The sequence below is a fragment of the Diadema antillarum genome, unplaced genomic scaffold (genome assembly GCF_040938485.1).
Source record: "Diadema antillarum isolate AM-2024a unplaced genomic scaffold, OU_Dant_1.0 seq00002084_RagTag, whole genome shotgun sequence".
Taxonomy (NCBI): Eukaryota; Metazoa; Echinodermata; class Echinoidea; order Diadematoida; family Diadematidae; genus Diadema; species Diadema antillarum.
Window position 1 is genome coordinate 1 of NW_027272730.1, and position 13,277 is coordinate 13,277.

Genomic DNA, 13,277 nt, shown 5'->3' on the forward strand with positions numbered 1-13,277 from the left:
GTGCAAGATCGCACCCTCAAGAAAGGTGCAACTTAGCACCACTTAGTGTGGGTGGAAAGATGCACCCTCAAGAAGAGGTGCAATCTAGCACCACTTAGTGTGGGTGGAAAGATGTACCCAAGGGAACATTTTCGCACCCTCAATAAAGGGTTCAACTTTGCACCCTCTCTGCAGTATTATTTTATACACACGTGATTTCCTTGTTCCTGTGAGCTACGTTTAATATGAGCGTGACCCAGCATTAGACACGTGTCAAGCCTTTGCAGACACAGAATTTTTTCTTCATATTGTTTAAAGGTCATTTAAAACAAATCTAAATATATATTTATTTCTTTTAAGTTAAGAGGAGCAAATGTGGAGATCATGACCTGTGATACATGTTACGGGAAGTATTTTTATGTGTACTCGTTTTGTTTCAACTATAAGGAATTACCTATGAGCTAATTGGATAAAGAAGCTGAGCATTGGCTTTTTTTTTTCATCAGTTAATGTCAGTGCTGGTGTATTATTCTTGAAAAGTTGGCATCTAAATGTCCTCCAAACCAAGTACTTACTGTATAAAATTATATTCCTGTGAGTTACGTTTCTTATGAGCATGACAGATCTGTAGACACGTGTCATAGTGGTTACAAACACGAAGTTTCCTTTGCTTTCCTCGTTATCAAGAAGCGATTTTGAACAATTTCAGATTTTCTGGTTTTTTCAATTTCGTTACGAGAAGGCAATAATGATTTCATGTAAAACATGTTAAGGAAAGTTGATAGTTTGGTTATTTTATCAATACTCATCTTCGTCTTCTCAACAAGAAGATGATACACATGAGCTCATTTGCTAAAGAAGTTGAAGGATGTTTAATTGCTGGTAGCCACGTAGGGGCTTTTGTCATAACATTTTGCATCTTAATCCCTCGAAACCAAGTACATGCAGTATTAGTTTATAGATAACATAATATTTTTGTTGTTGCTGTGAGCTTATTCATATGAATTTTAGACATGTTTCTCATATGTTTCTGTCATATGCTTTACTGAAGAACAGCAAATGTTGAGTTTATTGGCAAGAGAGGTTGATCATTAGTTTACATTTAAGTTTATTGAAGTGCCGGAGCATAAACTTGTCTTGAAATATTAGCATCCAAAACCCTCCAAACCCAAAACGTGCAATACTAGATACGACAGGAATTCCTTGTTGTTGTGAGTTATGTTTCTTAAAAACACTGATTTTTTTTTCTGCTTTTGCAATGTACTATGTTCAAAAACACTCTTAAACAATTTTCAGATTTCGTTTCTTTCTAAGAGAAGAAAACGGTGAGGTCATGTGAAGCATGTCCTATAAGTTTTATTTCGTTAATAATTTTTCTTTACCCATCTCCTCAACCGTAAGGTGATACGGTACCTAAAAAGTCATAGGCCAAAGGTGTTGAGCTTTACTTCCCCTTTTTAAAGTAAATTTAAGAGCTGGGGCATTATTTTTAAAAAGTTGGCATTTTAAGCTATGTACACCGAGGACGAGTCTTACTGAATGGATTTCTTGTTGCAGTAGAATTGTATTTTTTATGAGCTTCATGGAGTATTAGACAATTGTATAAAGTGTTTGCAAAAACTGTTAATGTATTCCCTTTTGCTAATGTCCAAAGAGTTCATTTGCCAAGTTTAATTGTCTTTGTTTTAATCATCAGGGGTTTGTTTTATCATGGTCATAGAGGAAAGAAACTTAATTATAAAAAAAGCCTTCATATAAGAAGAGATACTGACAATTTCATCAAAAGTTGTGATTTTCAACATTTCCAAATGCAATTGATTAATATTTCTCCCCAGGGCACAGAAAGAAAGTAGTTTTTGGTCTTTTTTTTTCACGTCAGTATGTTATAATACCCGCGGGTTTACGCCCATCCCACCAATTTCCATCCGGATATAACTGTATCCGTCCCTGTTTTTGTTTTTTTGTTTTTTTGTTGTTGTTTTTTTACACTGCAAAGAAAATGAGAACACTGATGTTTGAGAAAAATCCCGACATGTTTGATTGGGGCAATTTTTTTTTATGTCTATTATTTTTTCCAAATAAGTTTTTTGGTTATCACTGAGGACAAATACAGATACCCTTTTTCTTCTACCAAAACCACAGCACTGTATATTCTCATATTTCTACAGTATTTCGTCTCAACACTTGCCCTATTGATATTTCAAAGCATGTTTCCCTGTGCGCTCAAGAAACTCCCCCATTTAAAGGAGACCTCCGGGTGATTCTCAGATTTTTACATTTGCTACAACTATGAATTAGTTATACTGAGGACAGAGTTTCAGAATTTGTGATAATTGGGATGAAGAATAGAATATTTTCAAAAAATAGAACAAATTGCAATGAAAAAGGATGATGACATGGGAGAGTCACCATAAGAATGCATGAGGTGGGGGTCAAGGAAGCAGAACAAAAGAATAAGGCATGCATAGATTATAGACTGGTGAACTCGCAAGCAAGCGGTATTGTTATGGAATTACACTGCTATCATTTCTGAAATATGTGAACTTTATAGCTGGTAAAATTGGGTCTTTGAGAGCGTCTGGGGCTACGCCTCACCACTTACAGCGTCTGGCAACGGTCATGCATGTATTCATGTAAGTGTAAGAACAAGTTCCAGTGGGTTTCATGGGGTTACTTTCCTAATTTCAGCTAGACTAGCCTAGCTGGTAAGAGTTTGGTCTTTGCGGCGTCTGGCGGCTATTGTCTGGCAACAATCATTCAATTATCCTTTGAGTGTATCACAAGAACAAGTTCCAGTGGGTTTCACAAGGTTACTTGTTCAGCTAGGCAAGCCTAGCTGGAAAAAAAGTTTGGTCTTTAAGGGCGTCTGGCGGCTACCCCCCACCACTTAAAAACGTCTGGCAATGGTCATCCATTTATCCTGTAAGTGTCACGAACAAGTTCCAGTGGGTTACATTAGGTTACTTTTTCAGCTAGGCTAGCCTAGCTGGAAAAAATTTGGGTCTTTAAGGGCGTCTGGCGGCTACCCCCCACACACTTAAAACGTCTGGCAATGGTCATTCATTTATCCTGTAAGTGTAACGAACAAGTTCCAGTGGGTTTCATGAGGTTACTTTTTCAGCTAGGCTAGCCTAGCTGGAAAAATTTGGGCCTTTAAGGGCGTCTGGCGGCTACCCCCACCACTTAAAACGTCTGGCAATGGTCATTCATTTATCCTGTAAGTGTAACGAACAAGTTCCAGTGGTTTTCATGAGGTTACTTTTTCAGCTAGGCTAGCCTAGCTGGAGTTGGGCCTTTAAGAGCGTCTGGCGGCTACCCCCCACCACTTAAAACGTCTGGCAATGGTCATTCATTTATCCTGTAAGTGTAACGAACAAGTTCCAGTTGTTTTCATGGGTTACTTTTCCAGCTAGGCTAGCCTAATTTTGGGGGTCCTTTTTGTGCCCTCCTGGCCACACCCACCACCAATGACCAGCCAGACGTGCATTTCCATACTCAGGGGCATATGTACTAAATTGCTATACACATAAAAATTGGTAACCTTTTCAGCTAGGCTGACCCCCGCTGGCTCCCGGACTATAATGCTTTATGACATAATGGAACAGTTCAAAGGATACTGTATGATATTACATGTTTTTATGTTATGCTGTGCAGACACAAGTCTGATTCCAGATTCAAAATGGAACATAAGAGGTTTGGTACAGACGTACAAAGAGAAATATTTCTAAATCAGTCAAGGTGTTAACCATAGAATTTGGTAGGTAAACCATTGGTTTTGGTGTAGTTAATTTTGGAAAAGTGTGAAAACAAAAGTGCATTTTGTTATTGCAAGTGTATTGCATTGTATTCTCATTTTATGGGGAGTTGCTGTAGTATATAAGATAAGTTTAAACAGGGTTTTGTGAGATCACAAAGTCAGAAAGAACAAGAGAGATAGAAGCAGTGGTATACTGTCTCAATGTACATTTCATTGTTTCAGAATCAGACAAAACCAAGTGATGATTTGTTGTTCTGATGCTGTTTGCTTTATGCTATTATTGAGGTACAACATTGTACATAAATGTCACTAATAGTGAATAGTGTATGCAAATATGTTCATCAGGTGATAATGTTTGTAGATTTGGTGTTGACAGGTGTTAGGTAGAAGAGAATCGAAAGTTTAAAAGCCAAAAAAGGATTCAAAAGCATAGTTCTTGTATTTGAACAAAATTGGTATGTTATGGGCATACTCGTTATTTGGTATTGCATACATTTTGCATCACTTGCTCTTAGTTATATTAGTGACAACCTGAGTTTCAAAGGATTTGTGTATTCAAGGTTGGTCATGTACATTGTAGAAATACTCTCTGAAACACAAAAGATAATTCAGAGAAATTGTGATTTTCAATCACTTGAGGATTGATTCTGGTAGAAAGAGCAGCATGAGGTGCAAGTGCCTTGAGTAAAGACGTGCCTTGTATTGAGTTTTGAGTAGGATGCTCATCAATCAGAACAGTTTAAAAGTGCCAAACTCATCTAGGAGCATTGGGTTATGTGTTTTACATTATTTGTTCTAGTTTGTTTCATACTAAAATGTATGCATGGTATATAACCATCTGTTCGTATTTGATTTTGTTACTAGAACATTGAAGTGTTGTGTAGAAACCTAAGTGAAGTTTCTTAAGCACAGATAGTGCATGGTTTAATGGGGATACCATTTGATATACATATGTTGTTAGGTTACCATGGTTTCAAGGAAACAGAAAGAGGTAATTTTCACCGGCAAGCGTGTTGAAAATTAAGGGGCCGGAATGTTACTGCAGATTTAACAGGAATAGCGCCACCTTGTGGTCGAATCTGAAAATGCTTACAGTATCTCACTAGTATATGATAGGCAGTACATAGAAACAGAGGAGAGGACTTGGCTAACAGAAACGGACGGGAAGGGATGCTGTGATTCTGACCCGGGGAGGCACACAATCTTTCAACCTACTTCTTCTACTTCTTCACTTTTCTACTCCTACTTTTCCACTCCACCTTTTTCTGCTCGATAATAAGTAAGGACGTAAAACATCAGGGGTTGATGCAAGCAGTGGAGAATTTCATCGTGTTAACATCATTGTCAGCGAGTGATGCTCGTGTCTCAACTCAAGTGTCCAAGTGAAGTGTAGCATTGTTCAGAGAGACAGAGGTAAACGATGCATTAATAAAGAACACAAGTCACAGTGGACCACACACAGTACAGTACACGTACTTAGTAATTGATTGTGATTCGTCGCAAGTTTGTGTGCGTGAGTACCGTACCAGCTACAGCAGAGTGTGGGTACAGAGCATCACCATCAGGGCCTATGTGATGATCGAGATGATGATGACTGATGTGGGACGAGTGAATGAAAGTGGAAAGCGGAAGAGTGGCGTGCATCAGAAAGAGCCAACCCAAGAAGCCCGGGTATCACATTGCAGCATGATAAATAGACAGTAGCAATTAACCAGCAGCTACAGTAACAAACCCATGGTTCTCAAGGACTCCTCTTCTGAAAGACCTACACTGTCTTCCGATTCGTAAACGAATTCAATATTGTTTAGGATTTTGTGATTGTATAGTCAATCATCGGTCAAGTCCCCAGTTACATATCTGAATTATTAGTACTTAAATCTCATAGACATACTCGTAATTTGCGCAGTTTCAAGAACACTCTTCTCGTACACAATTCCAACTCGTAAAACAAAAGTAACATTGGGAGACAGAGCATTTGCCTGTGCAGCTCCCAAACTCTGGAATGATCTACCATTAGAAGTCCAGAAATCCCCAACTGTAGCAGTCTTTAAATAAATCACGACATTCAAAACACTTTTCATTTCATTGATTAATTGATTCATTGATTTTGATTTATTTCCGCATTCAATCAGATACAAATTGAATACACATTTCAAAAATACAAAGACCAATGAATAGCAAGTGCAGTGAAATAAATCGATAACAGTAGTTACTCAGATGCTCTTATGTGGCACCTATCCAGCGTTCCGGGCACCTAGATCTTGCATATTTTTTCAAGATCAGTCCTTCACATTATGTAAGAGATATTACTGGATAACAGATATTCATTAGTGTTCTAATGTTGTTAAGGCAACCTATCCGAAGCGAAGCGAAGATGCGGTCTCAAACCTAGCTCTTCCGCACCTCCTCATCAAAGGAGGATACCTTGCCATTTAGTTTGTCAACTTCATGCCAGATTTCTGGCAATGGGCAATTAAGGCAAGAAGATGACTGAGCATAGGACGAATTCTCGCAAATCTCGGTCATTTTGTTACGAAAGGGTACTTAAATTTGTATTTTTTTTTTCTCGGCTCTGGAACAGATTTGGGATGCGGTACCCAACCCTGTGGAAGGAGAAGGTGCAACACATGCAGCCAGTGTGGATAGAGCAGCAAACATCGAAGGTCCTAAGGGTTGTTCGCGATCGGTTTCACCTGTACTGCTGAGAATATGATCTACGCGATCACTTGTACAGCCTGCCACAAGATCTACATAGGAGAGACGAAACAATCAGGGTATTAAAGTACCGTTCAGTGATCGGTCGACAACTGGTGACGGAAAATTGAATATTGCGTGGAAATCCCGTCGCCCCGTCGGCTATTTCAACGGGAAAATGAATGAAATATCAATATCCTATTTTCAACTGAAAATGAAACACAGGATAATGAATTTGCTCTGAAATCCTGTTTCTCCGTGTTTCATTATGATAAAATATCGAAAAATGACTCAAAATCCTATTTTCTTAATATATTTCAAAAAATAGGAAATGGAAAACAGGATATCGTGTTCGATATTCGTTTTTCCATTTTCCATATGCAACGAGCGACGGGATATTGAAGACCGCCCCCAACGGCCACTTTATCTCGACACATAAATCGGTTTGTAGCGATTCGGTATTGTACAGGGCTCACACCTGTAAATAAATGGACTGTCCAGACCCTTCACAAATTCGTACCAAAGATACCAAAATAAATGAAGAAAAAAATTAATTAAAAATCAATGATGTAGTTTGGCAAAAAACTGAATAGCTGTAGATATTGAGTATGAATTCCTCTACAAACTGCATTTTGGTTGGAAGATGAAAGCTTTTCTGATGGAATTTGAGGGGACTATATTTCATTGGGTACGTGTACGAAAAATAGGTGATTTTTGAGTGACAAGAACTCGTAGTCTGGCTTTGCGGACCCCTGGACAGAATTAGAGCAGAACAACCCACCCTGGCAATCTGATGGATGAAAGGTAATATCTCACTTATTCAGGTTAGTGAAGATGAAACACCTCATTTCTCCCAGCTATTTTACAGAATTTTTTGAAATTTGAATTTTAACACACGTCTCTATGGGGAATTATTTACCCGTGTGAGCCCTATAGAGAATGCACGCAATACATGCAAGTCTATGGGAAGTATTCATCCCATACAAGCTCTGCTGGTTTATGTTGATCTTGTATTGTGTCAGATCTCTCTTCCTCCCTCCCCCTTCTCATCCCTACTCCCCACCCCACCTCCCTCTACCTCTCTTCTCTACTCCCCCCCCCCCCCCAACTCTATCTTGCTACAATTTCTTTTCTTAATATTATGTTCTTGTGGTACTAGATCTTAGTACTGTAAATAGCAGTCATCAGTATCACACAACTTTGAATGACTTCTTGTATTGTGTATCTTGTATTGTGTCAGATCTCTTCCTCCCTCCCTTCCCCTCCCTAACCCCTCTCTCTACCTCTCTCCTCTACTCCCCCCCCCCCCCCCCTCTCCTCAACTCTGCCTTGCTACTATTTCTTTTCTTAATATTATGTTCTTGTCACTAGATCTTAGTACATAGCAGTCAGTCATCAGTATCACACAACTTTGAATGACTGTGTTATTTTAATGTATTTCTTTGTTTTGGCTACCACTGAAACAGCTCAAAATACATAAATTTAGTCTGTTTGACAAAACAAAGTCTTATCAAGTACTTTGTAGGCTATAAGGTGATGATGACACACCCACAATCAAGGATAACTGCCTGGATCTATGTATTCATCTTATGAAGAACTGATCAAAACTGCAAGATTTATTGTTAAAAAAACCTAAAGGGCATGATTTTCTAAAAGTGTCCCTTTGAGAAGCTTTATAATCCTTGAAAGTGAAATTTCTCATATGATGTAGGGGCAAATATCATAAAAAACACATTTATGATGTTTAAAAGTCAAATAAGAAATATGACCTCCACTATAGGGCTCACACCTGTAAATAAAATGGACTGTCCCAGACCCCTTCACAAATTCGTACCAAAGATACCAAAATAAATGAAGAAAAAAATTAATTAAAAATCAATGATGTAGTTTGGCAAAAAACTGAATAGCTGTAGATATTGAGTATGAATTCCTCTACAAACTGCATTTTGGTTGGAAGATGAAAGCTTTTCTGATGGAATTTGAGGGGACTATATTTCATTGGGTACGTGTACGGAAAATAGGTGATTTTTTGAGTGACAAGAACTCGTAGTCTGGCTTTGCGGACCCCTGGACAGAATTAGAGCAGAACAACCCACCCTGGCAATCTGATGGATGAAAGGTAATATCTCACTTATTCAGGTTACTGAAGATGAAACACCTCATTTCTCCCAGCTATTTTACAGAATTTTTTGAAATTTGAATTTTAACACACGTCTCTATGGGGAATTATTTACCCGTGTGAGCCCTATAGAGAATGCACGCAATACATGCAAGTCTATGGGAAGTATTCATCCCATACAAGCTCTGCTGGTTTATGTTGATCTTGTATTGTGTCAGATCTCTCTTCCTCCCTCCCCCTTCTCATCCCTACTCCCCACCCCACCTCCCTCTACCTCTCTCCTCTACTCCCCCCCCCCCCCCAACTCTATCTTGCTACAATTTCTTTTCTTAATATTATGTTCTTGTGGTACTAGATCTTAGTACTGTAAATAGCAGTCATCAGTATCACACAACTTTGAATGACTTCTTGTATTGTGTATCTTGTATTGTGTCAGATCTCTTCCTCCCTCCCTTCCCCTCCCCAACCCCTCTCTCTACCTCTCTCCTCTACTCCCCCCCCCCCCCTCTCCTCAACTCTGCCTTGCTACTATTTCTTTTCTTAATATTATGTTCTTGTCACTAGATCTTAGTACATAGCAGTCAGTCATCAGTATCACACAACTTTGAATGACTGTGTTATTTTAATGTATTTCTTTGTTTTGGCTACCACTGAAACAGCTCAAAATACATAAATTTAGTCTGTTTGACAAAACAAAGTCTTATCAAGTACTTTGTAGGCTATAAGGTGATGATGACACACCCACAATCAAGGATAACTGCCTGGATCTATGTATTCATCTTATGAAGAACTGATCAAAACTGCAAGATTTATTGTTAAAAAAACCTAAAGGGCATGATTTTCTAAAAGTGTCCCTTTGAGAAGCTTTATAATCCTTGAAAGTAAAATTTCTCATATGATGTAGGGGCAAATATCATAAAAAACACATTTATGATGTTTAAAAGTCAAATAAGAAATATGACCTCCACTATAGGGCTCACACCTGTAAATAAAATGGACTGTCCCAGACCCCTTCACAAATTCGTACCAAAGATACCAAAATAAATGAAGAAAAAAATTAATTAAAAATCAATGATGTAGTTTGGCAAAAAACTGAATAGCTGTAGATATTGAGTATGAATTCCTCTACAAACTGCATTTTGGTTGGAAGATGAAAGCTTTTCTGATGGAATTTGAGGGGACTATATTTCATTGGGTACGTGTACGGAAAATAGGTGATTTTTTGAGTGACAAGAACTCGTAGTCTGGCTTTGCGGACCCCTGGACAGAATTAGAGCAGAACAACCCACCCTGGCAATCTGATGGATGAAAGGTAATATCTCACTTATTCAGGTTAGTGAAGATGAAACACCTCATTTCTCCCAGCTATTTTACAGAATTTTTTGAAATTTGAATTTTAACACACGTCTCTATGGGGAATTATTTACCCGTGTGAGCCCTATAGAGAATGCACGCAATACATGCAAGTCTATGGGAAGTATTCATCCCATACAAGCTCTGCTGGTTTATGTTGATCTTGTATTGTGTCAGATCTCTCTTCCTCCCTCCCCCTTCTCATCCCTACTCCCCACCCCACCTCCCTCTACCTCTCTTCTCTACTCCCCCCCCCCCAACTCTATCTTGCTACAATTTCTTTTCTTAATATTATGTTCTTGTGGTACTAGATCTTAGTACTGTAAATAGCAGTCATCAGTATCACACAACTTTGAATGACTTCTTGTATTGTGTATCTTGTATTGTGTCAGATCTCTTCCTCCCTCCCTTCCCCTCCCTAACCCCTCTCTCTACCTCTCTCCTCTACTCCCCCCCCCCCCTCTCCTCAACTCTGCCTTGCTACTATTTCTTTTCTTAATATTATGTTCTTGTCACTAGATCTTAGTACATAGCAGTCAGTCATCAGTATCACACAACTTTGAATGACTGTGTTATTTTAATGTATTTCTTTGTTTTGGCTACCACTGAAACAGCTCAAAATACATAAATTTAGTCTGTTTGACAAAACAAAGTCTTATCAAGTACTTTGTAGGCTATAAGGTGATGATGACACACCCACAATCAAGGATAACTGCCTGGATCTATGTATTCATCTTATGAAGAACTGATCAAAACTGCAAGATTTATTGTTAAAAAAACCTAAAGGGCATGATTTTCTAAAAGTGTCCCTTTGAGAAGCTTTATAATCCTTGAAAGTGAAATTTCTCATATGATGTAGGGGCAAATATCATAAAAAACACATTTATGATGTTTAAAAGTCAAATAAGAAATATGACCTCCACTATAGAGAATGCACGCAATACATGCAAGTCTATGGGAAGTATTCATCCCATACAAGCTCTGCTGGTTTATGTTGATCTTGTATTGTGTCAGATCTCTCTTCCTCCCTCCCCCTTCTCATCCCTACTCCCCACCCCACCTCCCTCTACCTCTCTCCTCTACTCCCCCCCCCCCCAACTCTATCTTGCTACAATTTCTTTTCTTAATATTATGTTCTTGTGGTACTAGATCTTAGTACTGTAAATAGCAGTCATCAGTATCACACAACTTTGAATGACTTCTTGTATTGTGTATCTTGTATTGTGTCAGATCTCTTCCTCCCTCCCTTCCCCTCCCTAACCCCTCTCTCTACCTCTCTCCTCTACTCCCCCCCCCCCTCTCCTCAACTCTGCCTTGCTACTATTTCTTTTCTTAATATTATGTTCTTGTCACTAGATCTTAGTACATAGCAGTCAGTCATCAGTATCACACAACTTTGAATGACTGTGTTATTTTAATGTATTTCTTTGTTTTGGCTACCACTGAAACAGCTCAAAATACATAAATTTAGTCTGTTTGACAAAACAAAGTCTTATCAAGTACTTTGTAGGCTATAAGGTGATGATGACACACCCACAATCAAGGATAACTGCCTGGATCTATGTATTCATCTTATGAAGAACTGATCAAAACTGCAAGATTTATTGTTAAAAAAACCTAAAGGGCATGATTTTCTAAAAGTGTCCCTTTGAGAAGCTTTATAATCCTTGAAAGTAAAATTTCTCATATGATGTAGGGGCAAATATCATAAAAAACACATTTATGATGTTTAAAAGTCAAATAAGAAATATGACCTCCACTATAGGGCTCACACCTGTAAATAAAATGGACTGTCCCAGACCCCTTCACAAATTCGTACCAAAGATACCAAAATAAATGAAGAAAAAAATTAATTAAAAATCAATGATGTAGTTTGGCAAAAAACTGAATAGCTGTAGATATTGAGTATGAATTCCTCTACAAACTGCATTTTGGTTGGAAGATGAAAGCTTTTCTGATGGAATTTGAGGGGACTATATTTCATTGGGTACGTGTACGGAAAATAGGTGATTTTTTGAGTGACAAGAACTCGTAGTCTGGCTTTGCGGACCCCTGGACAGAATTAGAGCAGAACAACCCACCCTGGCAATCTGATGGATGAAAGGTAATATCTCACTTATTCAGGTTAGTGAAGATGAAACACCTCATTTCTCCCAGCTATTTTACAGAATTTTTTGAAATTTGAATTTTAACACACGTCTCTATGGGGAATTATTTACCCGTGTGAGCCCTATAGAGAATGCACGCAATACATGCAAGTCTATGGGAAGTATTCATCCCATACAAGCTCTGCTGGTTTATGTTGATCTTGTATTGTGTCAGATCTCTCTTCCTCCCTCCCCCTTCTCATCCCTACTCCCCACCCCACCTCCCTCTACCTCTCTTCTCTACTCCCCCCCCCCCAACTCTATCTTGCTACAATTTCTTTTCTTAATATTATGTTCTTGTGGTACTAGATCTTAGTACTGTAAATAGCAGTCATCAGTATCACACAACTTTGAATGACTTCTTGTATTGTGTATCTTGTATTGTGTCAGATCTCTTCCTCCCTCCCTTCCCCTCCCTAACCCCTCTCTCTACCTCTCTCCTCTACTCCCCCCCCCCCCTCTCCTCAACTCTGCCTTGCTACTATTTCTTTTCTTAATATTATGTTCTTGTCACTAGATCTTAGTACATAGCAGTCAGTCATCAGTATCACACAACTTTGAATGACTGTGTTATTTTAATGTATTTCTTTGTTTTGGCTACCACTGAAACAGCTCAAAATACATAAATTTAGTCTGTTTGACAAAACAAAGTCTTATCAAGTACTTTGTAGGCTATAAGGTGATGATGACACACCCACAATCAAGGATAACTGCCTGGATCTATGTATTCATCTTATGAAGAACTGATCAAAACTGCAAGATTTATTGTTAAAAAAACCTAAAGGGCATGATTTTCTAAAAGTGTCCCTTTGAGAAGCTTTATAATCCTTGAAAGTGAAATTTCTCATATGATGTAGGGGCAAATATCATAAAAAACACATTTATGATGTTTAAAAGTCAAATAAGAAATATGACCTCCACTATAGGGCTCACACCTGTAAATAAAATGGACTGTCCCAGACCCCTTCACAAATTCGTACCAAAGATACCAAAATAAATGAAGAAAAAAATTAATTAAAAATCAATGATGTAGTTTGGCAAAAAACTGAATAGCTGTAGATATTGAGTATGAATTCCTCTACAAACTGCATTTTGGTTGGAAGATGAAAGCTTTTCTGATGGAATTTGAGGGGACTATATTTCATTGGGTACGTGTACGGAAAATAGGTGATTTTTTGAGTGACAAGAACTCGTAGTCTGGCTTTGCGGACCCCTGGACAGAATTAGA